General features: G+C 46.8%; 1 protein-coding gene across 2 annotated transcripts in view; it reads left to right on the forward strand.

Moving 5' to 3' along the window:
• Nucleotides 1–2770: 2770 nt before the first annotated feature.
• The window catches only part of LOC118503336 (toll-like receptor 6), a 45789-nt gene continuing 22021 nt past the window's right edge, over nucleotides 2771–26538 (forward strand). The window contains exon 1 of one of the 2 annotated variants that reach the window (XM_036036501.1): nucleotides 2771–2894. The gene's annotated coding sequence lies outside the window, so the exon portion shown is untranslated. Of the gene's footprint in view, nucleotides 4221–26538 lie in introns of both variants that reach the window. The other variant, XM_036036500.1, reaches the window with a different exon arrangement.

The following is a 26538-nucleotide window of genomic DNA, read 5'->3' on the forward strand; positions in this document are numbered from 1 at the left end:
GCCTCTTAATCGGCGAATGTTTCGAGTGGCCGGCGCGAGCTCAAAAATCACCCACATTAGAGAGCAGCCGGTTTTGCGTTGAAGTTTGCGAAGGAAAGGTGTGAAGGAAATTGTTCAATTAAATGAGAAAGTTAAAATTGCCACGCCGGCAGTGCGCACCGGTGAAGCTGGCGATGGCTATCAGACCGCCACGAGCAACCACCGGCCAACCGGGAGCTGGCTGGCAGCTAGCACGCGGGAACATCAATTAAATTGATGACCCACCAACATTCGGATCCTTGACCCGAAACTTTCGCTTTTTTCATTTACGTCCCTTCCGCCTCGCTGACCGGTGGAAAGCAGTTTCCTTGGGCGCAGCGGCACCAGCCAGGAAGCCCTGCCGGATGATCAAACGCAGCACTGCGCAAAAGTTTTGCTCCCCGGGCGTGCGAAAGAAGGTGGGCGCAACAGTGCGAGCGAGCAAAAGGCAGGCAGAACAAACGGCGAAAGGATGCAAAACAAGATGAATTTCGACGAATTAATTCACGGATCAATGGTTGCAATAAATTAGACAAACGGATGCAAGAAAATGAGCGCTTTCCAGTCGGGTAGGTTTTCCTTCTTTTGCATTATTATTTTTGGGGTCCAGGCGAAGGACTTTTTTCCTCCACTTGCCCAGCGAGATGTGTGCGTTGCTGACTGTTTCTGCGATGGCTTTGATTGCTTTGGCCAACTGCCGGCAGGCGCCTTGAAATGTTTGACCGAGATCTTGTTGTTGGGCAAAGTTCGCCCCCTTTTTTTTGGGGCTTTTCTTGTTTTCATCTACGCGCTGGGATGCGCTGGGTGCGTGTGTATTGATGGGTTGATGAAGGGGAGCATTTGCCGGAACGCTGTTTCCGCTGGAATAAAATTCATAACGGTCAGCAGATATGTTAAAGGAATTAATTGATCAGTGGAAGAAAACAACGTCACGTGCAGAATGTGACAGATTTCAATTCAGCATCGTTGGCGAAGCGCAATGATGCTCGCTCAACCATCACCGAACGGACTCTGGGCCGAACGGTTCCAGTTCGCTGAGAATCATATTTTGTTTGAGAAGTAAAAGAAGATGGTTTGGAAGACTTGGGAGGTCTAAAGCGCGGTGACTAGCTTTCCCATTCCCGATGAGAAATCTGGATCAGGCATCAATCGCTTTGAAATTGAGGGGTCAATGAGTTGGAATGGACTGTAAGCGTTCGGGATATCAATGGCGTGAGTATGATAAGCGATGCATGAGATTTGTGTAGTTCATGCTTGGTAGAGTTAGAACGGATAGTTCTTAGAACATTACGAATTGATCATATGCTAAACATCATGCTTCGCTTTTGTTGAGCATTTTTTATTTGTCTGAACTCGCGCTGCAGTCGCCGCCGGAAGGACTTGAACTATCCATAGATTAACAGAGGCAGCTCTATGAACAGAAACATATTTCTGTTGAATTTTAAGCCCAGACTAGCGGTGGTTTTGCATTTGGTTTTTTGTGATATGATAATTTTCTATCATATAAGTACCTATAAAACACTGTGCAGAATATTGAAAACTGATGAGCAGTGGAATTGAGTAGATAACAGAGGCAGAGATGGCAATTTCTATCAATCGTTTATCATATGTTGTGGCATTAGAGGAATGCATACCGAAGCCCGTGCCTAGCAGCATGATACATCTGTTGAGTCAACCCGTTATTTATTCCTTTGGATCTCTTGGTGCTCGGCTGACCATCCTCGGCATCGTGATGTGCGTGTTTTCCATAGTTTGAGAACGGTTCGTTCCCGGTTCGTTCCTGTGGCAGGTTTCATGTACCCAGTTTTCCGTATCAGCACATTTTCGCACGTCATTCATGTGTTTCTTTAGAGGAAGAAACAAAGTGAAGATGAAATTCTTAACGCCCTCGTTTCCATTTTCCCTCTTACCCCTTTCTTCCACCTCCTTCCATTCCCTCCACCATGCTCACCGAAGAGCGAAGACGGATGGACAATAAATGCAAATTCTTTCGATACATTCACATTAGAGAATCGTCGCACCATCGACAGTGAAGGCAGAGGTTCGTTTTTATGCCATAAATAAGACACCAGGCTCCCGGTGGCCTTGCCATTTTGCATTGGTCTGTGTGCGCCTTGGTTGGTGAAAGAATTGTGTCACATACGTGTGGATAAGTGCGCGCGTGTGTGTGTTGGTGTGCGTTTTTTGGCGTGTCCGTTACGAGCCAGCGAACGAAGGACCGAACGAACGTTGTCATAATTGAATCACTGTTGGAAAATTGAAACTCAACATCAAAGACGCTTTTTGTATGTGTGTGCAGTCATGTGTACGTATGTGGTGACGGCAGACAGCGGTGCGGACGAAAGCAGGAGCGAAACGGGGAAGATCTCGCTGGAGGAGGCGTCATCGGGCCAGATGATTTTGCTTGGGTCGATGTCGACTTATGTCGCCGGATTTTCCGCACAGCGAGGGAACAGTCGATACAAGGCAAGCGTTGTGTTAGTGACACGAGTTTTCCGATTTTCGCCCGTGTTTGCTATACGAATTTCGCTTTCTTTTGTCGGCCGTAAATCGGGACCGGTAGATTCGCGCACGATGGCAGACGGCAGGGATTCATCCGACCGAAAACGTCACTGCCGGAGACTCATGCTGCTTCGCCGGGAAAATGAACTGCTTCGTCGGGTGTTTTTTCGCGCCTGCGCAAGGCCGCCACACTCGCTGATGAACGTCGTTCGATTGATCCGCCCGTAGCTATAGAAAACACGAAGCTTGGCTGCAGTTGTTTGTTGGGGCGAATGGAGGCTATTCGGCGGAATGTATCACGGTTCTTAAGCCAGCGAGTTCTTCTTTCCAGCCGTCAGTCGTTCACTGATGCCCGCTAGACAACTAGACAACTGGTACGAAAGCTTGACCGTTTACCAAACGATGGGCGTCGGAACGGATGTACATGAACCAAGGGGGTGTAGTGCAGAGTTGTCGCGTTAAATTGAAACGGGCTGCAAAGTGTCAGTCACATGTCGTTGCATCTTTCAACCGAAGTGAAGTCTGTGTTGGTGCGGCGGCGTGTGTACGTGGATAGTGATGCTATGTTCCGCGTTAAGATAAAAGTCAAAACGGCAAGATGAATGTTTTTGGTGGTCTGCTGCAGGTCCTTGACCAGCGAGAGTCGGCTCGTTAAATGTAGGGCGTAAGATCCTGTCTTTGTTGAAGAAACAACGGTTGTTGCAAAGTTCGCCGACGAAGACTCTGGTGCAAACGGGACAGTGTTGTTGTGTGTCTGTTTTATCTTTTATCTGTCGATGTAATTTGTTACTCAACTGCACTACGCAAAGCGCGACGTACGTGCCCGTGTACACTGATACGTGTTTTCGATCCCGTGCCATCGCCGTGTTATCTGTTCGGTGCGTAAAGGGAACGCTGTTTCGTTTCACGCTTGGAAGCAAAAGCTGCAATTGTGTGTGATTAATCTCGCAGCATTGCTGTCAAGTGCAGACAGGAAGGAAACGGTTCGAAAACATTTTCCGATCACTGCAGGAAAAGAAAGTTACCAACCCCATGTACTGCTGAAGCAAACGCGTGGTGTTTGTCTACGTGAACGTCAGTGTTGTGCTTAAGGATTCTTCCCATCGTACACATCGCGAAGGGTTGGCTTACTGTTGCGCCTTATCGCAGCGGACCCATGCGGTGGAAAATAACGTGTTCCATCAATTGAACAGATTGTTTAACAATCACCGTGAACAAGCGCCTTGAAGTTCGTGAAACACCAGGCGCCTCCATGCATGGGGGATCGATAGAGTGTTGTTATTGGAAGACCATGCGCCTCCATCCGGCAGATGAAGCGTAGTGATTGTTATTGGAGTTGGCTGAAAAAGTAAAAAACCTCGTGCCACAATTTGTGGTGGTGATAATGTAGTGGTGTATGGTTTTCAATTTTCAAAATATTCAATTTCATTCTTGATGTCGTTCGATGTGTATTAATAATCGTGACAGTGCATGTAGTTGTTGAACAGGCTGAATGTTTCGTGGTTTCCAGCACAAGAACGCGTCAGGAATAAATGAGAATACATCATTCATTAGATGCGTTTGCATTTAAGCCAACAGTGGAAATACAGTGTAGAGTGTGGAAAATCGAAATCGAAATTTGTGAATAGCCCAAGTCTCTGGCGCTGGGCAAATGTTTAGCCAATAAGCCGTCCGCCCCGATATGCGGAGATATCGAAAAGGTATTTCACTCATTTAAACTCCTCCGCGAAACACTTTGATGATATCTCTTTTATAGCGCACTTTTCCATTTTATACATTTCGGAGAAATTGGTTGCTGATGGGTACAGCCGAAAAGAGGTGGTCGTTATCGTTTGAGAGCCCCTCGATGTTTAGATGGAAAATCGAACGATTATCGGACGGCACTGGAAAAATGTTTATGTGCAGAGCCTGTTTTGATGTTGTTGCGCTGCAGTAAAATTTGCTGTGCAAAGTGCGTTCACTTGAGCTGAGAACGAACGCCGTTAAACGACTGACTGGCGCCCGCTTTCATGTAGAGACTAAAGAGCTTTAAAGTAGCCACATTGTTGGTCGTCATCTGGTTAGTTTCGGAAGTGGAAAGCGAGGAAAGAGAAACGAAAAAAAGCCGCCGGTCGTCGGTCTGTGTGCTGCTGCAAGAGCTGCGAACCACAGGACAGCGTGTTGGCGTGCTTTTTGGTAGCGGCGAGCCTTAAGCCGAGGCCATATTTTGTGAGATTTTTGTTCCGCTCCGTTTTTCCAATCCACCGGCTGAACCATCTTTTCACAAAACCCGTGCGTCACGGTGACAGCTTTCGTCTATTCGTTTGGGGTCCGCTGAGCGCTGCGGCCCGTTTCTATACTTTTTTTTATTTGTGCTGAAGTTCCGTACCACGTACACGCGACGAAAGCGAATCTGCACAGCAGAGGTACGCTGTAGTGCAGCAGTGAAAGCTCTTAATCCCTTTTTTTGGAATCTGTTTTGCGGAACGTCGTAGCTTATCGAGCGGTCACGATTTTGTAGCCCCATTTTCTAAGCGTGGGCTTTGAGTGGGCTTGGAACAGGTCCGTGCACTGCTTTTGACAGTTTGTTACGTAGAAGACGTGTATGTGTGTGTGTGTGTGTGTGAGTGCCTGTGTGTGCCTGTGTTTGTTCGGCCAAGGGTGTATGTGTGTGTATGCATGTGCGTAAGAGAGTGTAAAAACCGCTCCCAACAAGAATGCTTCACTGGTGTCAGGTTCTTCGGGTCGTATTTGTATGTGACTGCAAGCGCTGTGCGTGGCAAGAATTTTGGGATAAGGCCGGAAATTGGGATCCAACGAACAGAAAGATATCCGGACGCAGGTCTACTGTGCAGACGGGCAAAATAGCCTTCTGAGGAAGATTGGCTCGAAATGGGACGATCTTGGTTATCTTTCCATTTCTCGGTCGGGCTCTGCCTGCGATTTTAATGATTATTCTACTACTCCAAACGTGGCCACCGTAGACCGTTTGTTTGCAGATAGCGAGTGATACCGAGACGGAAGCGGATAAGAAATATGAAAGTATCTACAGTTGTCGAGACATGGGTTGTTTCTGAGATGGCAACTGGAATCTGGAATCCGAAACTCCTCCAACGATGGCCGAACGGAGGGTGGGAAAATGTAGCTGTGGTGTGCTGGTTTATTGTAGATCCTTTCTTGTGAAATCCACAGCAGCAAGAAGAGCGAAATGCCTGTCTACCAATTTCATTCGGCACAGCGGCAAGCGTACGTACCACGTGTCTGAAGGGATTAAAGTTATTTCTTTGTTTCGTTCGGCGGGGAAAAACTTCAACCACTCAACTCACTGGAGTACGGTTAAAAGGTGGTGGGTTTTTTTCTGTGTGAGCCACGTCCCAAAGTGCCCAACTAAATAATGGGGACCACAATTTCCAAGCATCCGTGGAAGCGGATGTTTTGCTGGTTGGGTTAATTAACCCGATTGCGAAATGTGACCGTTAGGAAAATGGGAAGTGTTTGTTCTGGGGTGCCGTCCGTGGCCAAGACCATGGGATTCGCTTTTTTCGCCTGACTTGATGCGTAATGATCGAAAAAGAAATACGGCTGAGCCGGACCGCACAGTTTTGGGTTCGGCTTGGGTGTGTGTAAGTGTGCTTTGTGATCAGAAGCTTGGATCGACCTACACAACCGCAAAACAAATGCCACCGATGTGTTTCCGTCGATTCTCTGGTTGCGGTTTCGAGCTGGGGTTCTACAAGTGGCACCGGTTGCTGCAGCAGATCCGGTCCCGTGGGGGATGGCGAAGTCTTGCCGTCGAGGTTCTCTCCGAGGAGGCGAGAGGTTTCTTTGATGTTTGTCGATTACAAAGCTTTTGCGGCACACTGCTTACACTTGTCCAGCTTCATCGTTACCGCACTCTCGCCCGCAAGGAAAATGGGGCTTTTGGTGTGTGTGTCTGTATATTTTTTGCTTGCTTCACTAAATGGATTGTTTTGTCGGATCGAAAAGGATAACGAAGGTAGCGACAAAATAGCGCCAGAAAATTATCCTTTCTTAGGCCAAACGGGAGTGAGGCTGTGGTTATGTAGCTGTGTGTGTGTGTGTGTGTGCGTGTGTCTTTATTGGATTAACGGACTAACCTTTGTCAAGGGCGGTAGCATCAACCCCCAGCGGAGAATTTCAAGAATTGACTCTTCAAAGGAATTGTCATGAGCTTTTCCTGCGAATCGTGGCCTTGCCTTAGAGGCTGCCAGGTCGGAACGATCTGGTATGCTTTAGCCTACCACCATAATCAACAGTGTTTTTGTCGTAGACAGTTTTGCAATTTAAAAAAAAGCTGCCATACTTTAGAAAGTCTATCTCCCGTAAGAAGCCCATAGGAAGGCCTGGATATCGTGGAAACGTACGCTGGCATCTAACGAGACTATAAAGCAGTCACGTTCCAATCACATTTTTGGCCAATAGGTTTTACGGGCTTCATTTGACAGGCACAGTGCAGACAACGCCCCACAAAATGGTGGCGATTTTCGAATGCAAGTGAGCACGTAAACGAATGCATCGACAACAGATGATATGGTACGTGTCCTGTTTGAGGTCGGAGAATGTGCACTCTGTGCGAGGTGATTTTCAGAGAAGAGTCTCTGACCAACGAGCCTTCCCGAGTGACACACTTTGGATCAGCACGGACGCCATTCTAGGGGACTCTTCAGAGAACTCCCCGGTGAAAAAAGAACGAAATAGCTTCCACGCAACCTAAAATGAATGCACAATATGATGCCGCTCGGAACGAAAGCCTCGCTGTACCGTTGACCATGGGCCAGGGATAGTCTGTCGTTTGTCAATGGCCTAGTTTTAAGCGACAGCGATTGTACAAAGCTTAAGTGTGCTCCATATACGGTAGGTGAGAGCCTGTACTGTACCGTACATTTTCTTTTCATCTCGACCGTATCCTACGACCCGTGGTGTTGAATGGTGTGGGTTTTCCCTTAAAGCCTCCGGTACGGTACCGCCTGGACTAACGCAGGGCAGAACTTTGGCTGTGGCGGGAATCGAAGTGAGCGACCACAACACGCTTCGCTACTTCAAACTCATGTTGCCGCCGCTAATAGCGTTGACAGTTTTATGTTAAAGTGGATTTAGCAAAGGAGATTAGAGCCCGGGCGGGCGGACGGGCGGTCAGACGCATTGTGTGAAGAGTTCAAGGTGACGTCCGCGAACAGCGTGTGTGTGTGTGTGTGCGGCAAGTGGCTGTTGTTATGCCAGACGGCCGATTCTCTTTGCACGTACGCTGACACATTCCACAGCACTGTGGATCCGTGGCAAGATGAGCGGTGTAGTCCGTTTCGTGTTGTGTGTATGTTCTTCAGATTCCTAATTTGGGAAATCAGTTGACCATGTCCGGCAGAATCGTCTGACATGACGAGGACATGGGTGGACACTTACGGTAGACTTCTCCCTCGATGACAATTCCATTGAAGATCGAGATTCATTATCATTCACTCGGGCGGGTTGTTGGCCGTGTCCATACCGATCCGACGCAATAACAATTGCAAACATGGGTGAGTTTAATTTGAACACGAACGCTAATTAAACTTAATTACCGCTTGAATTTTTAGCACCGGTGCCATCACCTTTGGGGATGAAATTGGCATCAGGTTCTCAGCAAACTGTCGTTTATTCGTTCGTTCGTTTGTTTGCCCGTGCTCATGCCGTTACGCGTTACCGTAGCACGGGAGAGCGAGCTAAATGAGCACCATAAAACGTCATAACACACCATTTGCTAAGGCGGTTTGTTGCCACCTAGTCGTGACGGATGTTACGATTTGGATTCGGTTAATTTTCTGCTACCTCGTAACGCCGCATCAAATCGTACATCTCAAGAAAATGGCGCCAGCGGAAAGGATGGGTCCACGCGTTCTCTGCTCATTTCAAGCATTAGCGAGCGCCAGGAAAACGCGGTAGGATATCCGCGTTGCTTCCGTGATGGTCAGCCATAAAACATCGTTACGCGACGGTGAAACCGTGCCGAATGTTTGACAATAATCCGATGCTGAAATTGTACGGGCTTGGTTGGAGTAGCTGTTAAAGTTGCCTCCAGGGAGAACGAGCGTGGCTTTAAGTTGATGTGTCGCTCTTTGATGGCGCGTTTATCGATTCGCACAGCGAGTGTGAAAATTCGTGTCGTTCCTGTGGCGGCCAATCTCTCGCGCTTGGGGAAACTGCCTCAGACACCGTCATAATTCAATCATTTGCATAACAACTTGGAAGCAAAAGTTAGCGAGTGTATAAACATTTTTACGCCCGAATGTTTGCCACATCTTATCGCACACAGCTTTGGTGCTACTGACGGGATAAAATTTGCCCCTGTTGCTGTTTCAAAATGGGTTTCCGCTTCAAAGAGAGTTGCAAAGAGAGAGAGAGAGAGAGAGAGAGCGAGAAAGAGATAGTGAGAGTGATAGCTTAGAGATTCTTTTAATGCAAATAGATGTAATACAAGACTATCAGACAATCTAGGATGGCATTCACGATCGGGTGTAAATAAAACAGGTTCCCAGTTGAAAGGTTCCCAAAATTTACGCATGGTTTACCATAAACAATCGTCCTTTTCCGGTTCTCGATCTACTTTAATCTTTAAATCGCCAAAAAACGGTCCCGTACATTGCTAAACCGGCGGAAGTCCGGTCGTAAATTATTCCAATTAAAGTTATTCCATCAGACGGGCCAAAGGCTACCCGTGTGGCCTAACCTAACCAAATTTGCTTCTATCCAATGCACGGCAATGTGATTACATGCAACCCATCGATGGATGGTGTATGATCTGAACAGGCGAAGCGGGTGAAGCTGTTACGAAACTATCATAACCAGAGCCTAATCACTTTGGGAGGGGGGTCGTCATATTTGTGTGGGTGCGGTGGAGCAGGTTAACGCGGGAGAAAGTTTAGATTCGGCAGATTTGTTTATTTATTGCCGTTGGTCAGTTGAAAACCGGAAATTTATCGATGTATCCTAATGTCACCTTCCGGATGTGTTCTAGCTAGAGCATGGTGGGGTAGAGCAGCCGACCAGACTAGTGGAGCAGTGGAAAAGGGAGAAATTGGCCGATGAGCTGGTGGTCAAAAGTTTATGGCTTTAGTTTTGTGGGGTTTATGAGCCGGCAAACGGGTCACTCTCACCGATGCCAGAGCTTGGAGTTTTAATGGACTGGAAGTTAAGACACATTAGGGAATACATTGTGGCCATTTGAAAAGTGGGCTACGATCCCTGGCCGCTTTTTGGAGCTACGGGTTCGTTACATAACTCGTAATTTGTAAGCACCGACGATTCAGTTTTGGTCGGTCAGTTTGAAAGACATTCCGACGTAAGGAAACCATTCCAAGTACGTTCCGATGCGCCGATGTTGGGTTTCTGTATGGGCTTAACCGCTGGATGGTACTGGGTTTGTATGGCTTAATCCAATTTCTGTCAAGCGCAGGGACGCCATTTATAGTGTGCAAACATTCCCGATTGCGTTCCTGAAATAGTTCAAAAAAGGCAACTGTTGGATGGAAAATCATATTTGCTGCTAGAATGTTTGCTTTTTTCACAAACCGAAAATGGAAATCACAATCGAGTGGACAAATAGAGAACAAAATCCGAGCCGTTGCCGGTGTTTTGGTGCATGCGATATTCTGAGCGAAGCTTTTGAAGCGAGGGAAAATGTTGCCACTACACGTGCTCAACGTTCACGTGGAACACTCGGATGGGAAACTATAATCAACTTTTCCGTCCAATGATCGACCACGCATTATGGGTTTCGGTTGTGCAATGGATGTCGTTTCCCGTTCCGGAGATGAATTGGGTCACATTTCCCTATCGCCAGGCCATCCCATCCCGATGATATTGTTGCGTGCGGTGGAAGCGGCGGTAAAAGAAATGGAATTCTATCGCAGCCCTGTTTGTCTAGCGGTCGTTCGATAATTCAATATTAATTTTTGCTTTCCATCCAAATCGGACGAAGACTCGTGAAAATCGATGCGCATATTTCTGGTGACCCATCGTGGTCCTGCCTGCGTTTCGAGCGTGTGGGCGATGGATTGATGACGAGCAACGTACGTACGAAGGGGCATGCCGACCGAAGTCATTGACTGCATCGATGGATGGCCACGTAATCACACTCACGTTCCATCATCCGTCGGCCGCAGTTTGATGAGAGGCATCCTCGACTCGGTGGCGTTGCTCCCGTTGCCGCATACCTGCCGATTTTCCCCGAACCCCTTGCCAGAAGAACGCAAGAGAACGTGACTGAAAAGCTCCAGTTTCACTCGCAGAACTCAACCATAATCAGCTGAACGCGATGCGCTCGTCATGATGATTGTTTAATTTTCGCTCGATCGTGCTGTGGCCGAATGACCACCATGGACCGAATCGTCCTGTATGCAGGAGCAGCGGGTCGTGGGGAAGAGTGACGGCGGTAGGGATGAGAAAATATCAGACGAGATAACCGATTTTCCGCAGCACTTGTCACGTTCGTGGTCGCCTGCGTTTCGTTGGAAGCGGGTGACGATGATGATAACGATGATGGAGAGATCGTTTGTGGTTTTGGTGGCCCCAGTCCAAACCGGTGGCCATAGAACTGTAACACAGTGGCACGGTGTAGTATGTCGGAAGCGTGCAAGAAGCCTCCCTCAATAAATGCCATCAGCAAGATGGTATTTAAGCGGTCATGTAGTTGTTTTTTTCTTGCCCCGAGTCTTGGCTTCCAGAGGCGGTCGATTAGAGCGAAATCAGACAATCGACAGTAAATTGAATGGCCTCGAGAGAAATCGAATAGCAGCCGGGGTAAGAGTGTGGTTCCGAGTGCCGGAACAACAAGCTTCGTCTAATTTGTATATTCAATACAGGGCGCAAAAGGTACAGCAACAAAGCGTCAGGATAACGAATGCGTAAGAACTTGCACGAAGAAATGTAAAGCACGAACGGTTGCCGACTGAAGCGCAAAGAAACCGAGAAGAATGTAACAACAAAGAACGGCCCCAGTTGGATGTTGGCTGGCGAAAGAAACCAGAAATCTTTTCACCATAAGTCGAAAGCGGAAGCCCGAAACCGAAAGATGAAGAAATAATTGAATTTCACCGGGAGCATCTTGGGATATAAATTATTTATTCGGTTCATTTTTCGGCTGGCTTTCGGCGGGCGAAAGTTAGAATACTTCTACTCCAATGCGCTACCCCTCCCGCGTTCCCTGCGGACACTCACCTACGGTACGCAGAAGCAAGTGTTGGCAAAGTTTACCGAAGGCCGCCAAAATTTCACCGACCTTACTATCGGGTGAGGATTTTTAAAGCTTTCAAATTCTTCTGGCACTCGTCGCGGGGCCACTCTGGCAAGTGGCTACAGCGAGTCCTACGGGTTGAGCAGGCAGTAAAAACTCTAGCACACACACACAGTAGCGCCGGGTTGTGCGCGAGAATCCGCTGAATGGAGCTGGATGAGCTCCGAGCGAGACTCTTGAATTATGAGTTTCAGTGCGAGCTTTTGCAATCTTTTGGAAACATTCGGGAGGCAGAGCATGTTGTGGAATGGCTGATTGTTTCTTCACAATACTCCAGAGAACTACGCATCGCTACGATCCATTCGGCAGCGTGGTGGATGGATGGTAAAGTGGCGAGCGTTTTTGGCAGCTTGAGTTAAACATTAACAGAGGGATCATCGTGAGTTACTTTAATCTTTCCGCCTTCGGCTGAAAAATGACGCTAATAAACGTGGGGTCGATGTGAATAAATCTGTTCGATGGATGCGACCGACGGATGGAGAGAGTGGCGTGTTGGGGAGAGGTGAAGGATCTTATCTGCAGCGAGCTAAGTTTTAGCATACTTCGCTCAATTTTGTAGCCTTTTTATACGTCTATGGCAATAAGGGTTTGATTCCGAAGGTTCAAACCGAGGGTTCCTTTCGCTTTCAATATCGATTCTTACTTTACGTGGCTTTGGCAGTTTTATGCGCCCTTTTTTTGTTGGTTAGACCATCCCTGCAGGAGGAGCTCAATTTCCTACAGAAATGAAATGAAAAGAAACATTATCATCGTACTGATTAGCGGGCGGTAATTGGGCCTGTTTTTGTTGTTTTGTCTTCGCTATAAATTAAAAGCCTGAAAACAATCGTACAACAGGCGCACTATCCTACTGCCTAGTCATGGTGTTCGTTTAGCACGGAAGCATAATTGTAATAATACGCGTGGCTTCCAGCAGCCAAGGCCGTTCTGGAGTGTGGTATATTTGGATGAGGCCAGCCATTGCCCATCAATTATCAGCGAGCATTTTTGGAAGCTTGAAATTAATCATTTTTTATCAATTTTCCTTCCACATCCTATTTCCATCGATAGGCCTCATCTTGAATCCAACCGAAACCTTGCTAGCTGGACCTGGATGCTTTTGTTTAATGAGTGCAGTAAAGTACGGTTGATGGAGTTTTTATACTGTTTGGAGAGTGGCTGGTAATTATCGGTAATTTTGTTGTTTGTTTATTGAAGAGGCATGATCATGGCGTTGGGTAGCAGCAACACTCATCCGTACTCTACCTTCGCATCGAAGTAGGAAATGCTTCGGTCAGGGTTTTTATTTGTTTATGTTAAACACCGTTTCGTTTTAACGCAAACAAAAGGCATAGAAAATAAGTTCTTGAAGCAGTTCTAATAGCGAACTCCACACCGACAATTGTTTAGTGCTAGTTTCGACAGCTCGTGTAGGGAAAATTTAATTTGTGCAGCAACGGTACCATCCAGGGAGCGAAATTTTATATTTTACCACTGTCAATGCTTGTGTCTCCTCTTGGTGCGAAATCATTTGACCCATTTATTTTATATTTTTTCCTCACTCACACTTTCTATCTATTCTGGCTCCCGGTGCCAGCATCAGGCCACGGAACGGTGCATTTTGCTGTGCGCCGGGCACATTCATTCGCCCCAGCAAGTATTCGAATTTTTATGCTCTTGAAGTGACAATAAAGTTCATTGCTCAGTCGGCGTTGCCAGGGACTCCTCCCAGCACCGTTCGCTCTGTGCAAGTCCCGTCAATCCATTTGATGTTGCGTGACCCCTTTTTTCCCTTGGTCCAGCGATGGAGGTGGTAAATTTATGCACTGCCGATGATAAATGGTGTTCATTTTCATCGTTTTCCTCACCATTGAAACAGGGATTGGGGGTCATTTTTTGTGTAAGTGTGTGTGTGTGTGGGTAATGCCATTGGGTATTTTACTCGGTAACGGTTGTCTTCGCCGCCGTCAACGGTAGCTCGCATATCGTTATCGGGCGCGTCGACGAGAGGATCCTTTACCATGCACGACAACAAATTTTCCGTCCAGTGAGCACCATTTTCGTATCGAGTTTGCAACTGGCACGTACCCGTGACAGTACCCGTGAGAAAATGTGTTACGCTGGGTGTATGACACATCGCCCCGTCGGCTCATGAACGGTGTCAGTTGATGTTTAGGCTTGTGGAGCAGAGCCGGCTGCCAAAGGGTGTGCAGGACCGGGCGTAGCCTTCCAAGTAGCCGTTGGGTGAATATAGCCGCATTCGAATGATCAACTTTTAACAAAGGGCCTAAAATGACAATTGTACATGCTTTAGATACGCTCCCATCGGATTCCTTGTTAATTGTGCCAGGAGGGTTAGTGGGATTGTGCTATGCCGAGCTGAACGTCTCATCAGCACGCTGGATGCTGATAGTGGGCAAGATATGGATAGCCACTTCCAAACATTTTCATTTGCAACCACAACGCTTTTCTTTCCGATTGAAAACAGTGTCCGGCCAGTTGGGTTGAACAGCGTTATGAAAAAATGTAATAATTGAGAACGATTGTGCTAGTAATGGATGCCATGTCGTATCATTCATGCTAAGTTATGCTCGATGGAATTTCTACTGCATGATCGATTTTTCTCTGAAGCGAGCGTGCTTAACAACCGTGATACCATTCCTCCGTGTGGCCTGAATGTAACAGTCCAGCATTGCCAGACCGCAAACGAACATGGCAAAAACGACAAAAACAATAGGAGAATCGAAAAGTTTATCGTGCTATCTTCCCATTTTTCACAGCCCAGACCATCGAGTTACATGCCAGTCTCCAGCTCCAGCTCCATAAAGTGTCGTTTCTGATATGTGTTGCCCGTCCCGAAGGCAAGCGTTGGCTACCTAAAACCTGTCCAATGCAGATCCTTGTTCGCACTTTTCACTTTGATTAACACCCAGAGACATAAGGTCACATCCTTGGTGGCCGTCCACCGGGAAGGGTACGGGGTGAGTGTGTGGAGGAAAGTGTTTTCCACATCCGTTTTCCATCCGTGCTTTGTGAGAAGGACATTTTCACTCGCCGAAAGGTCTGATGAGAACGGTGTGCTTGAGTATCGAAGCCTTTACGCCTCTTGATTTTTTGCAGCAAGTTTCTTCCGTTTTGTTCCCCTTTTATGTCTTTTATGAATGGCAGTGGACAGATCAAGGATGTGTTTGTGATTCCCAGCTTCGACGTAAAAAAAACGTAGCCTTCAGGGAGCAACATGACGACTGTTCGTTGGGGTTAGCCACTCGAGCAACGAGTCGAGAACTATTTTTAGTAGGTTCAAAATTGAAATTCCAGAGCCCGAACGGGATGGATAAGCTGTGAACTAGAGTTAGGCGTAACATTTTCATCGCTTTCATAATTGCATATTGGCACAAATATTCATAAATATTCACAGTCACACGTTTAGAAGTGCCAAAACGTCAAAATACGTATATTTAGAAAGTGTGTGCATCTCATGTGTCAGTTCTGCTGAATTCTCTTTAAAGTTTTCACGACACCAGTTCGGCGGGTGGGCTGTTCTAATGCGAAATGAATTCCTGCAGATGGTGCAACATTTATGCTCATAATTAAGTCAACAATTGAAGCAGAGAATAAATTTTCGGAAACACTCATAACACACAGCACGGCGTATCTTCCGCGGCGAAACAGCCATCGATTATTAAAGCGCTCAGAAACAAAAACTCGGACGGCTAAAATATTTGTTATCCCGTTTTCTGCTCCGTACTTGAATAAATTAGGGTGATGATAGAATCATCACTTTCGTGGAATATTTACGAGCAACTGAACTACCCCGCCGTTATGTTTGGCCAGCTCCCGTTTGATGATGGAGCCCGCGTTGAGACTAGTTGAGATTTAATTCAGCTCGAATCACGGGTTCTCATCTGGAAACAATACACCCAAAAAAACATTCTGTTGCGAGTATGGTGAAAATCGAAGTGAGTTCCTTGCACTTGTTTTCAAAACTCTTTTCTGGAGGCCCCTAGTTTTTGTTGTTGTTGCTGTTGTTGGTTCGCCTCGGAAAGAGCATAGCGGGATGGTTGAGAACAAATGGTTCCATCAGCTTCTTTTGCTATTTTTCCCACCATTTTGTATATCACAAGCTGTGATCTAGCATGAGCAACTCTTTTTCATTATTGCTTCGGCGCAAAAAAGGGTAAAGTACTGTTGGCGTAAAGAGTTAGTGAGAACTATGCACTACGAAGCTGGACTTGGTCAGCTGGGGTTGTTGGAAAGTGTAGTTACAAAACGGTGCTTTAGTAGTGTAACAATAATGAACGTAACTTTTTAAATGTCTTTCACTTGGCTTTGGTAACGAGTTCAGGCGGTGCTGGCTTGAAATAAAATGCATGCTGAGTGTGTCGTGGAGAGTGGTCGGCAGTAAATAGATAAATTACGAACAAAATGTGATAGCAGACAAAGAGATGTTAGCATCGGGGAGCAGAATTATCTAAAGAATGTAAAAAGAGGAGTAATGAAAAGGAAAATAATGTTTAAAACTTCAGTAAGGCATACTGCACTGTAGAGCAAAATGAGCAGATGCTTCCCAAATTTCACATCTCAACTGATGTCTACCCCGACCAGGCCAGACCGCACAGGCAGGCTAGGCTCAACGGGAAAAAAGACACAAAAATGTCAAATTCATTAAAGTCAGGATCGCGTGAATAATCGCGGATACAGCTCAATAGAAGTCATTTCTTTCAGTTTGGCGGTCCTGTGTCTTTCTTCACACTTAATGCACTGCGAACCGAATGTCCTTAGAAGGATCTGGACTCATCTGCCACCCAAGTCAGTGCTGATGGGTCTATTCATCGCGGATCTAAGGGCAGATTCGTTCCCGCTAGTGAAATCAATTCGTTCCGAATTATCCCCGTATCGGACCGTAAGGCTCCGTTCGCATGCACTTGGCCACCTTGGGCGAGGCAGAAGTTTTCCTAAAAAAAGCTGTCAGACTATTTTCTCTACCTGATCCAAGGAATCCGTTTCTTCTGCAGTTTCCGGACAGTGTAAGTCCATATGGACAAAAATAGCGGAGAATAGGATGATATTTTTTTCCCTTTATGCTTTCAACGCTCTTTCTCGTTCTTGGTGTGGGACGAAGAAAAAGGTATCAGTCAGTCGTCGATCGCTGGCAGTGTGTTGAAAAACGATATTCATGCCCGTGTCCGAGGTAATGCTAGATTTGGGTTCAGAAAAAAAGGACTTCCAATGGTTTAGTCCTGCTGGGTAGAAGTATGCTGCCAACTACGGATCGAGCTCTTAGAAGCTGTGAAAAATGTAGGACAGTTTCTGGGAAGGAAAAGACAAGGAAGAAGAGGAGTGCCTCATTTGGAAACGACGTGTCAAGCGACACCATCCTACGGTAGTGTGGAAGAAGCGTGCGGCGGCTGGCTGTCGACGACGACGACGACCGATGAACTCCCTTTAAGGCGTCCCGTGGAGTCTCTTTATAGTTTATTTTCCATCCCTCCATTGCTTCTTGAGGGCGCTATAATCGAACAACTTAGCCGAACAAGACCGAATGAGGTTGTAAAAAATGTGTGTGTTTGGATGGTGTTGGAGGGAGAAATTCGTCCGTACGTCGTCGCTTTTACAGATGCTTCTATGTTTTAGTTTGATTCACTGAAGCTAAAAACCACCGAAGAACTGGAACTACAGTGAGAATTCGTTAAAGTTGTTGCAGACGATTGGACTCATAAAAAAGGATCTCCTGCCGGATCGCACGGTCTGGCAAGGAGCATAAGCAGCCCAATAGATGCATCAGCTAGTGCGTCTGGTATTAGACCCCGGGGACGACTTTAGCGGACAGAGGCAATATAAAGCTTCACCGTACTGTATTTTCCAACCGAGACACAAACGGAGGTTAACAAACGCATTTGGTTGGATTTTTGCAACGCATTTCGACGTCCAACAGTCAGTCGGTACGCAGTCACCGTCACAGCATCGTCGTCGTCCATCGGCCGTCCCCGAAAGGCGCAAAATTAATGAAGTGTGAATCGAAGACGGTACGGTAGCGTTGCTTTGTGCGCTGGTTGCTCAAGTTGTCGCACTCCTGCCGGGCATTTGGGAGATTGACTTCTCATATAATTTACCACCGTGTCGCTTCCCTTCCATTCGCTCTCCTACTGCTCGGTCACGGGCGATGTTGGGCTGTTCAATCCGGCTCATGTTACTGCTGGCAAGCTGGCAACCGTTTCTGGTGTGCGCCGTTGGTTTGCTTCCGGGCAAAATCTTCGCCTTTACAGGCATTCCGACCAAGCCTCGGAGGTTGTGCCCCCCGTGGAGTAAAGGGAAGTGACACTCATCCGAAATCGATCGACAATTGCTTCATGAATCATGTACGCCGTCGGTCCCGGACAAAAAGTACAAGTGTCCCAGGGGGGTTTCGTTGCTGTTGGAAACACACATTTAAGTTTGACTTCCGTTTAAAATGTTGCTACAGTAAAAATTACTGAACACATATGGCAAAGTATTACGTCCAGATGGATCGAATGGTGGTACCATGTGATGGAGCAAACCTTTTGAAAAGAAAGAATGGGAGGGCATCCAATGAAATGTGCATAAGTTTTACTGTTCAAAAGCAGCTTAATATTTGATCCGCATTATCCTGATTATCTTGAACATTGGCCTTTACCTTGCTTTCACTTAATTTGCATCATCAAACGACGCCTGGATAAAGATGTGTCATAATTCTGGCTGCATTATCTCTTGTGATTTGATGGATTGTTCGATTCAGCTTGACGCCACGATGGAACAAAACTCTTCTGAGCGCGGTTGATTCGTTCATTTTCTCACTCGCTGACCAGTAAGATATCAATCATACTCAATATTTCCGCTAATCAGTCCTCATCCCGCAAACGGGCATCGATGGTGATGAAAAGAATTATGCCAAAGTTGATTGCTTCTGCCATTTTACCCCCGCTCCCAAAGCTGAATTGCACCTTTGACTAGTATTCAGAATATCGTGTCCAAACCACATTCGGGGGTTCTATCGTAAGTAAGTGAAGCGATTCAATAGTACGAAGATAGATCCTATAGACAACCACACCAGGGTAGACGAAATCTGCTGAAGTCATGCCAAACGGTTGAAGATACCCTTCACCCCCGTGTAATGAGGCAGAAAAGCGAAGACGGTGTTTGGGCCGGGTCTACTTTCGTTGCGAACGAAAAATCAATCCACCAGAGCCTTCCCGCTAAGCACCGACAGACAGACAAACTCATAAGAACCAATTCAGAGGCTTTCGCCGTTCAAGCCTATTTGAATGGTGGATTACTTTTGATTCGCTTCTCGTCGTGATCCGTTTTGCGAACCCTCTTCCCGCCCTTCTCACCCCTGGTTTGCCCTGTCCCATCTTCCCCTGTTCCCCTCCCCACCCCCAGATGGTCCGCCGTAAAAATGATGTTCAGCATCATTTAAATCGTAAACATTATGCAGCATGTTAATAAATCATATTTTCAACCTCTGGCTCACCCCTCGGACCGAATCGTTTGCTACAATTGGATTATATGTAAATCGAGCCTGTTACGTTGAAGATTCGCCATCACATCTTCTGCTAGCCGCCGAGAATGGCGAAGGCTTGACGCGCAATTTAGACACTCCGAGAGAGAGAGAATCCCACTAAATCACTGTAATGCCTGTCTGTCTAGTTACTGTGTGCGCCCTGCGTACCAACGCTTACGTGTGTGCGTGTGTGCATGTGTTATCGTTTACTGGGCCACAAAATGGACCTATTAAACGGAACGACCCAGCGACCCCTTCCTCGGGCCGGCTCCATGTCGCAGCCCTTCGCAGTGCTGAAGCATTCTAATCTCAACATGTTCTATCCAATTGACGGAAAGCGGAGCACGAGCAGGCAATATAAAGCGCGAAAATAAAAATCATACTGAAAACCCTTTTCGGTGCGAATCGACCCAACAACGCGAAGCTCTCCGAGTATGTGGATGTGGATTTGAATGTTGTTGAAAGCGCGGATTCGCGATGCCTAGCCGTAACATAAAAAAATCGTCCGTCACGGCTGCACACAACCGCATGACTCGGATTGTGATTTGCACAACATGCCCTGCCAGGAACGGCCGGCGGGTGAGGGCGAGGTGACGTAGATGGGTCATAAAAATAATAAAACTGACATTCAAATGAATTTTTATAGTTAATAAATCAATCAATTTTATAAATAATTCAGCACTGGCGGGCGTGCAGTGAGTGACTCTTGAACCGTTGTTTCGGATAATGGAGGTGTTTTTGCTCCTTTTCCGATTTTTTTATCGCTAGAATCGATTGATAGGGGTGTGTTGTTTGGTGAAGGAGTTCTGGGATGTTTTCGCGCGCTGTAGCTGATAAGCCAGACACAACACCTTTTCTTCACTTTTCTCGGTAAATTGGGCCACCAGCTCCGGGATGGGGCGTGCTGTGAGGTGTGGTGAAGTTGACGGGGAAAGTCTCAGTCTCTTTCTTTTGCCGTCAGATCAGATAACAGGTACGTGACGTGCCAACAGACCGAAGCCTCCAGGACCGAGGACTTTGCGCAGAGAAATGTAATTTAATTTGTTAGAATACTTCATCGCAGCTCGGAACGGTACGGATCGGAGCGAAGGCGCTGAATCCGCTGGAAAGGGTTGACCAATGAGATTCACTTCGTTTCATTTTTTCGCCACTGCTCGTTTTTTTTTTTGGAGTCCCGCGGGACAGCATATTTTATGAAAGTGTGGTGCGGTAACACTCCGGTCGGGTTTATTTTTTTGTGTGAAAGTTTTTTTTTTGAGTCGGTCCTGGTCTCCCCAGCATTCTTTTCTGCCGGCGTGCTTCGCGGCTTTTCTTTTCGCAGAATTTTCGCACGGCAAGGGCCGATTTGCCACCGGAACTGTCGCACGTACCCGTGACAGGCGCTGGTGGCAGTCGTTTTTTGCCGGATGTCTGTACCCCCTAATGGTCAGCAGTACGGAGAACAGTGAAGATGAAATTGTAAGGCTTGCGGAATGCAGACTGCGCTGCTGAACTGCGAGCAGTGTTGGAAAACTCTCCCCCGAGGGCCACGGGCCGAATGGATGTGTCGGGTTTAGTGGCCGCTCGAGAAACGGCGGCGCGCGTTAATGCTGCCGCGGCTACATGCCGAGAAGGACTTGACTAATAAAACGTCATGTCGTAAAACAGCCAGCCGCCAACATCCGAAGCTGGTAGTTTCATCAACACGACAAAACATGACTTTTGGAGCTCTCGGTGACAGTTTTCACTGGCAGCAGACGAAGAATGGCGAATAAAATTTATGGATTTTTCCCGACTATTTGTCGGTCACTAGGATCTGTTCTGTGCTGAGACTAGTAGGCAGCGTCACTGCATCACACGGTTAGCCAAAGTGGAAGTAAATGCTCATCTGCATTAGTGGAACCATTGCTCGCCGCCCGTCAGAGAACGGAGATTAATTGTACAGCTTTAACTGCTAGCGTGTGTTTAACATGAATGAATGAGCGTATTTTTCGCTGGCAAATATTTCGTTTACAACTCTTAATCATCAAAACTGCGCTTTACATCATTAATCAAAAAGGCTTACCCCGCCGATAGCAGTGGGTCAGTTTGGTTAGCAAATGAAAAGGGGTTTGCTCGCTCGTACCAGGGCGACAACTCCCGAAAAATGTAGCTACCGAGGGCTGACTTTTCAATTATCGAATATTCTGCCCCGCGGTCAGTAAAATGCCAATGAAATGAGAACTGAAATATTTTTATTGCATTTTTTCGTCCCGAGCATCCTTTTCTATCCATCCTGCAGCACCGCCCGATACAATCATCACCGAGCGTTTGAACCAGCGAAAGCAGCCGATGAAAGCTTCGTTCATGCTTTACTGATTTAGCTGTCGACGATGTTTGACTTAGCCGCACACTCGCTGCACACTGCTGGCGTCCGAGATCCCCTCACTGGAAGTGGCATTTCAATCCATCATCCGGGGGTTTAGTGACCGGCGAGCCTTGTTACGCCAATGGAAGCAAAGTGAGCTCGTGTTTATTTTGGCAGTTGCTCAAATCACTCGTTAAAATCAATAGGTTTATTCCCTTCATTCCTTTAGTTGAGTTTAGCGAAACGCAATCGAACGTCACAGAGCCGAAAAAGTGGATCGCGAGAGCAAAACTATAACATGACACGACAAACGCACGTACCAGCGATTGCCGCTGGCAGGAAACGCTGCTATTTGATGTTGCTCAGATGCATGCATGTATGGTCGCGGAGTTTGCACACTTGGCACTCCCGGCACCGTGTCCCAGATCCCGCAGCATCCTCGCTTTCGCGCTATTTTTATAGAGCAGTTGAAAGAGCTTTTCTGTTTGCTTTTTGTATGCACAGCTAACGTTGCTAAATAAAACCCGTTCACCCCTTTTATGTCATATGCTATCAATCGATCGGAGCCAGGGCCACGATAAAGCGATACGCTTTGAACTGTATTTAACAAAGCTTTCCGAATACCGATTACCGATTCATTACAGTGATGGGGAAATTAATGTAAATTTTTCTCCAATTTTCCATTCGCTCCAAATGCAGCTCTGTTGCTAGGCACACAAATAGAGGGATTAGAAATATATCTCCCAGACTAGCAGAGCGTTCAACAGTGATGTCGCGAAAAAGGTTATAAATCGCCGGAAGAAAATATATTAGCAACTGTAGAATGAACCGGGTCTAAAACGCAAAAAAGGTCTAGAGTTGAAGAGCCTTTAGCGAGCGGAATATTGGTACACATCCGTGGGCTCCAAAATGGAACCAAATGTTGTTGAAGCGGAAATGCCGTCCAACGGAGGCTTGCCGACGAATGTACATTCGCTTCGAAAACGGCCAAACAACGGTGTTGTTTGCCGTTTGGCATCGAACACATCGACCATTCAATGAATCAGCCTGGCCGGTGTGTGTGTGTGTGTCCGGTGCAGAGGGGTTTCCCCCAATATAGAGCTTTGCGAGGACAAATACATGTCAACGAACAATTGAAAGCACAGCAGAAGCGATTTTCCACGGGCTCGGGATTGTCCTCTGCACCCCAGGTTTGACTTTTAGCAACCGTCGCCATTCCCGTATCGCCAGCAAGGGTTTGTTTTGCGATATTATTAGTTTTTGCTTCCGCTCGAATGAAGATATCGAGCTGGCAACACGAAACACTGGGCCTTGCTGTTAAAGTGTGTCGCTCGCCGGGAATGTATCGACTGTCGATGCCAACCGAAAGGAGCCGAGGGGAGAATAAAAACACCACAGACTCCACCAATAGCTGCAGTGTCCACCACGGTCTTCAACTCTGCTTGGCCGTGCGGAATAGTTTCGAATTAAATTTGCACAACTCACGATCATTTGACGAATCACTCGACTGTGTGTGTGTGTGTGGACGGGTTTCGCCATGATTGCTGCGAACTAGGACTAGGAAGGAATGCCTGCACCGGGAAACAGTACCTAGTTTCCCGGAACCTTGCTATGTTGCAGTTTGCCGGCGGCCGATCTGACCGGGTTTGTGACGCTTGCTGCAACATTCGAACCAACTTTATTGGCGGTTTATTTGCCCACCAGTTTGGGCGGTGTTTTTCATGCTGCAGTGTGAGCTGGGTTGTTAAATTGAATCAAAGTGGTTGATTAATTATTACTAACAAAATGAACTTTGGCTCACCCGCACGCATGATTACCGTGGTCGATGAAGGTTTGGGCGAGACTTTGCGATGGGGAAAAGTTTGGACACAAATTGTAGTTGGAGTGTATGGCACAAATCATACAAGTTGTTATGGCATGTTTGTATTGTTGGTTAGCCAGTTCCCTTCACTGCATCAGGTTTAAAGCTACGTACACATCAGCATAACTAACGCTGAGCTGGTTAGACTCATAGAGTAAGCTTAATCAAACGAATCTTCAAAGATCCTTTTCCGTTCACGGTTTATCGCAGGAAAAGAAAACCCCTTGACTCGTTCAGCCGTAAACTGTTCACAGTGGATGATTGCTAGCTCACTAGCTTAAGTGCTGATAAAAAATTAACCTCGGATGCACCTTACTTCAAGTGGATGGCAAGTGAGGATAGTGAGAAGGCTGGCCGGGCCTTCTTGCTCTAAATAGTGATAATAAGTTATTCTCTTTTACCTTCCCACTATTCCGGAGCTGAAAAGGTTTCAGTATAATCCACTTCATTTATTGCAGTTGAATGCTGAGGAACTGAACTGAAAGGAGGCCTCTCATCATTAACGGATTTAATATTCCCTGTCAGGCTCGGCCACTCGGCTGCGAGCGTTCCCGTTTTGCAACATTTTTCCTTCACCATCACGCGGCGCTGTGCCATGCCGGCAATCAGTGGAATTAAATCCATGTCCTCGTAGCTCCTGCTTTTCATTTTTCCGCCGGCACGCCAAGCCCACCTTGGCTTTTGTGGCACCAGATCCGTGGTGACTTATTTTCTCCTTGCTGATGCTGCGAGCGAGCCTGATCTCATCCCCTACATTAACGGTGTCGTGTTTTTTGCTTGCTTCCTGCTTGCTCGCATCCTGTGACACAAAATGACCGGACGAACGTATCAGCGTGCTTGATCCATGCTAGCATCGCTAGCCCAGAGAGGTTGGGTCATTTGCGGCCAGCTATTGCATCCATGGCTATCCACTCGGAGCGTCATGCAGAAGCGCAGCGCAGAAAGTTGGATCGTTTTATTTATTAGGTCGACCGGCGCAATTTATAGGACAGGCAGATTAACGGAAAATCATGTCAACTGAGAACGCGGCCAACGGCTCCGCTCGGTTCCGCAGCTGCTGCTGATACTCCGGTACCGTGGCGCTCTATTCTGAAGCCGGCCCAAAGCGAAACTTGCGAGTGGAACTTGTGCATAAAGTATATCAAATATTTGCACTATCACTTTTTTCTCGCACTCTCGGTCTGCAGCTTAAAGCGAGCGAGTCTGCAGTCTTCAACTATGCCGATGGATGCTGCATCCTCGTATGAGGACGATATGGACTGGTCCGTTATTTATCTTTCCTATTTTTCTTTCGCTCAAGTCAGCCGTTGCACATAGGAGGAAGCTGTCATGCCGCTGCATTTTGCGCTCGATCCAACCGAATGAATTTTTTCGCAACCTCCATGTACTGCTGGTGGAGGGAAGAACTGCTGCAGAACTAGTTCGAGCTTGTCACATAGTATCACACCAGCCGGGTTCATGTGCATAAGAATTTTATACAAATGTTGTCGCATGTAAGGATGCATTAGGTGAATCTGAAGTGTGAAATTGATCTGGATGTTGTGCTTTCATTACTGGCCGCGACGAAATCGGCGGTAACTGGCTTGTTGTAAATTTTGTTTGTGTTTTAATCGTTTGTGAATCTGTATTTTCACGCTTAATCTTCTCCAAATATTTTGTTCGTTTTCCCATTGAGGTTGGTAACTGCTGGTTCGGTTCTCTGATTGTGCGAGGCTTGTTTTCTTTTCGTTGTCAATGCAAGCCGACGTTGCCGACGGCTGTGCTCTCGACGAAGACGGTATTCAAGAAAGACGGCCAAAGTTCAAGGAGCTACTTACTTACACCTCAGTCCCTCGGTAGTACCGTTCAATAAGCTTACTTTGACGACCACGAAAAGCGACACATTCCGTGGCTCGAGAGTTTGGCACCATGCGAGCGAGGCGCGTGGATCGAAAATCGATTTATCGTTAAAGTCAACAAAAACAACCGCACCGTCGGTTAGCGATGTTCCGTAACGGGCCAAAGTTGTGCCTTGGCTTTCGGGTGGGAAAGATGAAGAAGCGGAGCGCAAAACACGCCCTCCAGAGCATTGTGTTGTCGAGTGAGTTGGAGGATAAATCGTCTATTGCCCATCGACCGCAAAGCGTTAGTGATGCCTCATTTTTCGGTTCTGCGTTTTTCTAGTGGTGGCATTCCATTTTTCATACAGAACCTCTCGAAACGCGAATCTCTCTGGTTGCATCAACTGACGACACCTTCGCACGTCAGGAATATGTATATCAAGGACGAAATCAATGAATCGGATCGAGCGCGACAGACGCGCCGAGGACGCTGATGACGGTTACGGTGATGGCTGAAAATTGAATCTGAATTGACAGAGTTTCCCTCGAAGGTGGTGTAACATTTTCTTCTCTTCTCGTAGGTTTTTGTCGAAATTATGGTCCTTTTTTAGATTAACTCTGGATTGTTTCATTTTTTCGCATTACAGCTGTATGATTTCTATGGCTATTTTGAACGAAACAAACCAAACTTTCTCTTTTCCCTCGAATCAGCACTGTCGCCCCTTGCCCGATCCCTGTAATGTGAATGTACAGCATGCTTGGTGTTCGAACTGGCGGGCTAAACAGCATTAAAGCGCCCCGCGGATTTGTGCACGGATTCGCGATCCAATTTATTGGATGATATTTAGAGATTAAAATTTATGTTGATGTTTATTAAATTCAGACCCGTCTTTCCTGCGTTAGTCGAGGTGCTAGCATCGATCGATCGCGCAGTCGATCGGTTTGTTTGTGTTGGAGTTTTTCCCCGATTTTTGTTGCTTGTTTCTGCTCAACAAACAAATTTGAGCTCGCGACGGTGTGAAGAAATCGATTGGATTAGAGCGTGCTATAATTGTGTTTGCAGAATGCGGTGGGACAAAAAAAGGTACAGTAACTCCTCTGAACTAGACACACCACGCGCGATGGTACTGCGCGTCCCGGAAAAACAGGAAAACCTCAACTCTTCCACTGTACAAGCAACTACGAAATCCTTCTAACCTTCGGCGCAGGCACAAATCAGCATAAATCAAATATTAATTTTTA

Source organism: Anopheles stephensi, chromosome 2, assembly GCF_013141755.1.
Source record: "Anopheles stephensi strain Indian chromosome 2, UCI_ANSTEP_V1.0, whole genome shotgun sequence".
Classification (NCBI taxonomy): domain Eukaryota; kingdom Metazoa; phylum Arthropoda; class Insecta; order Diptera; family Culicidae; genus Anopheles; species Anopheles stephensi.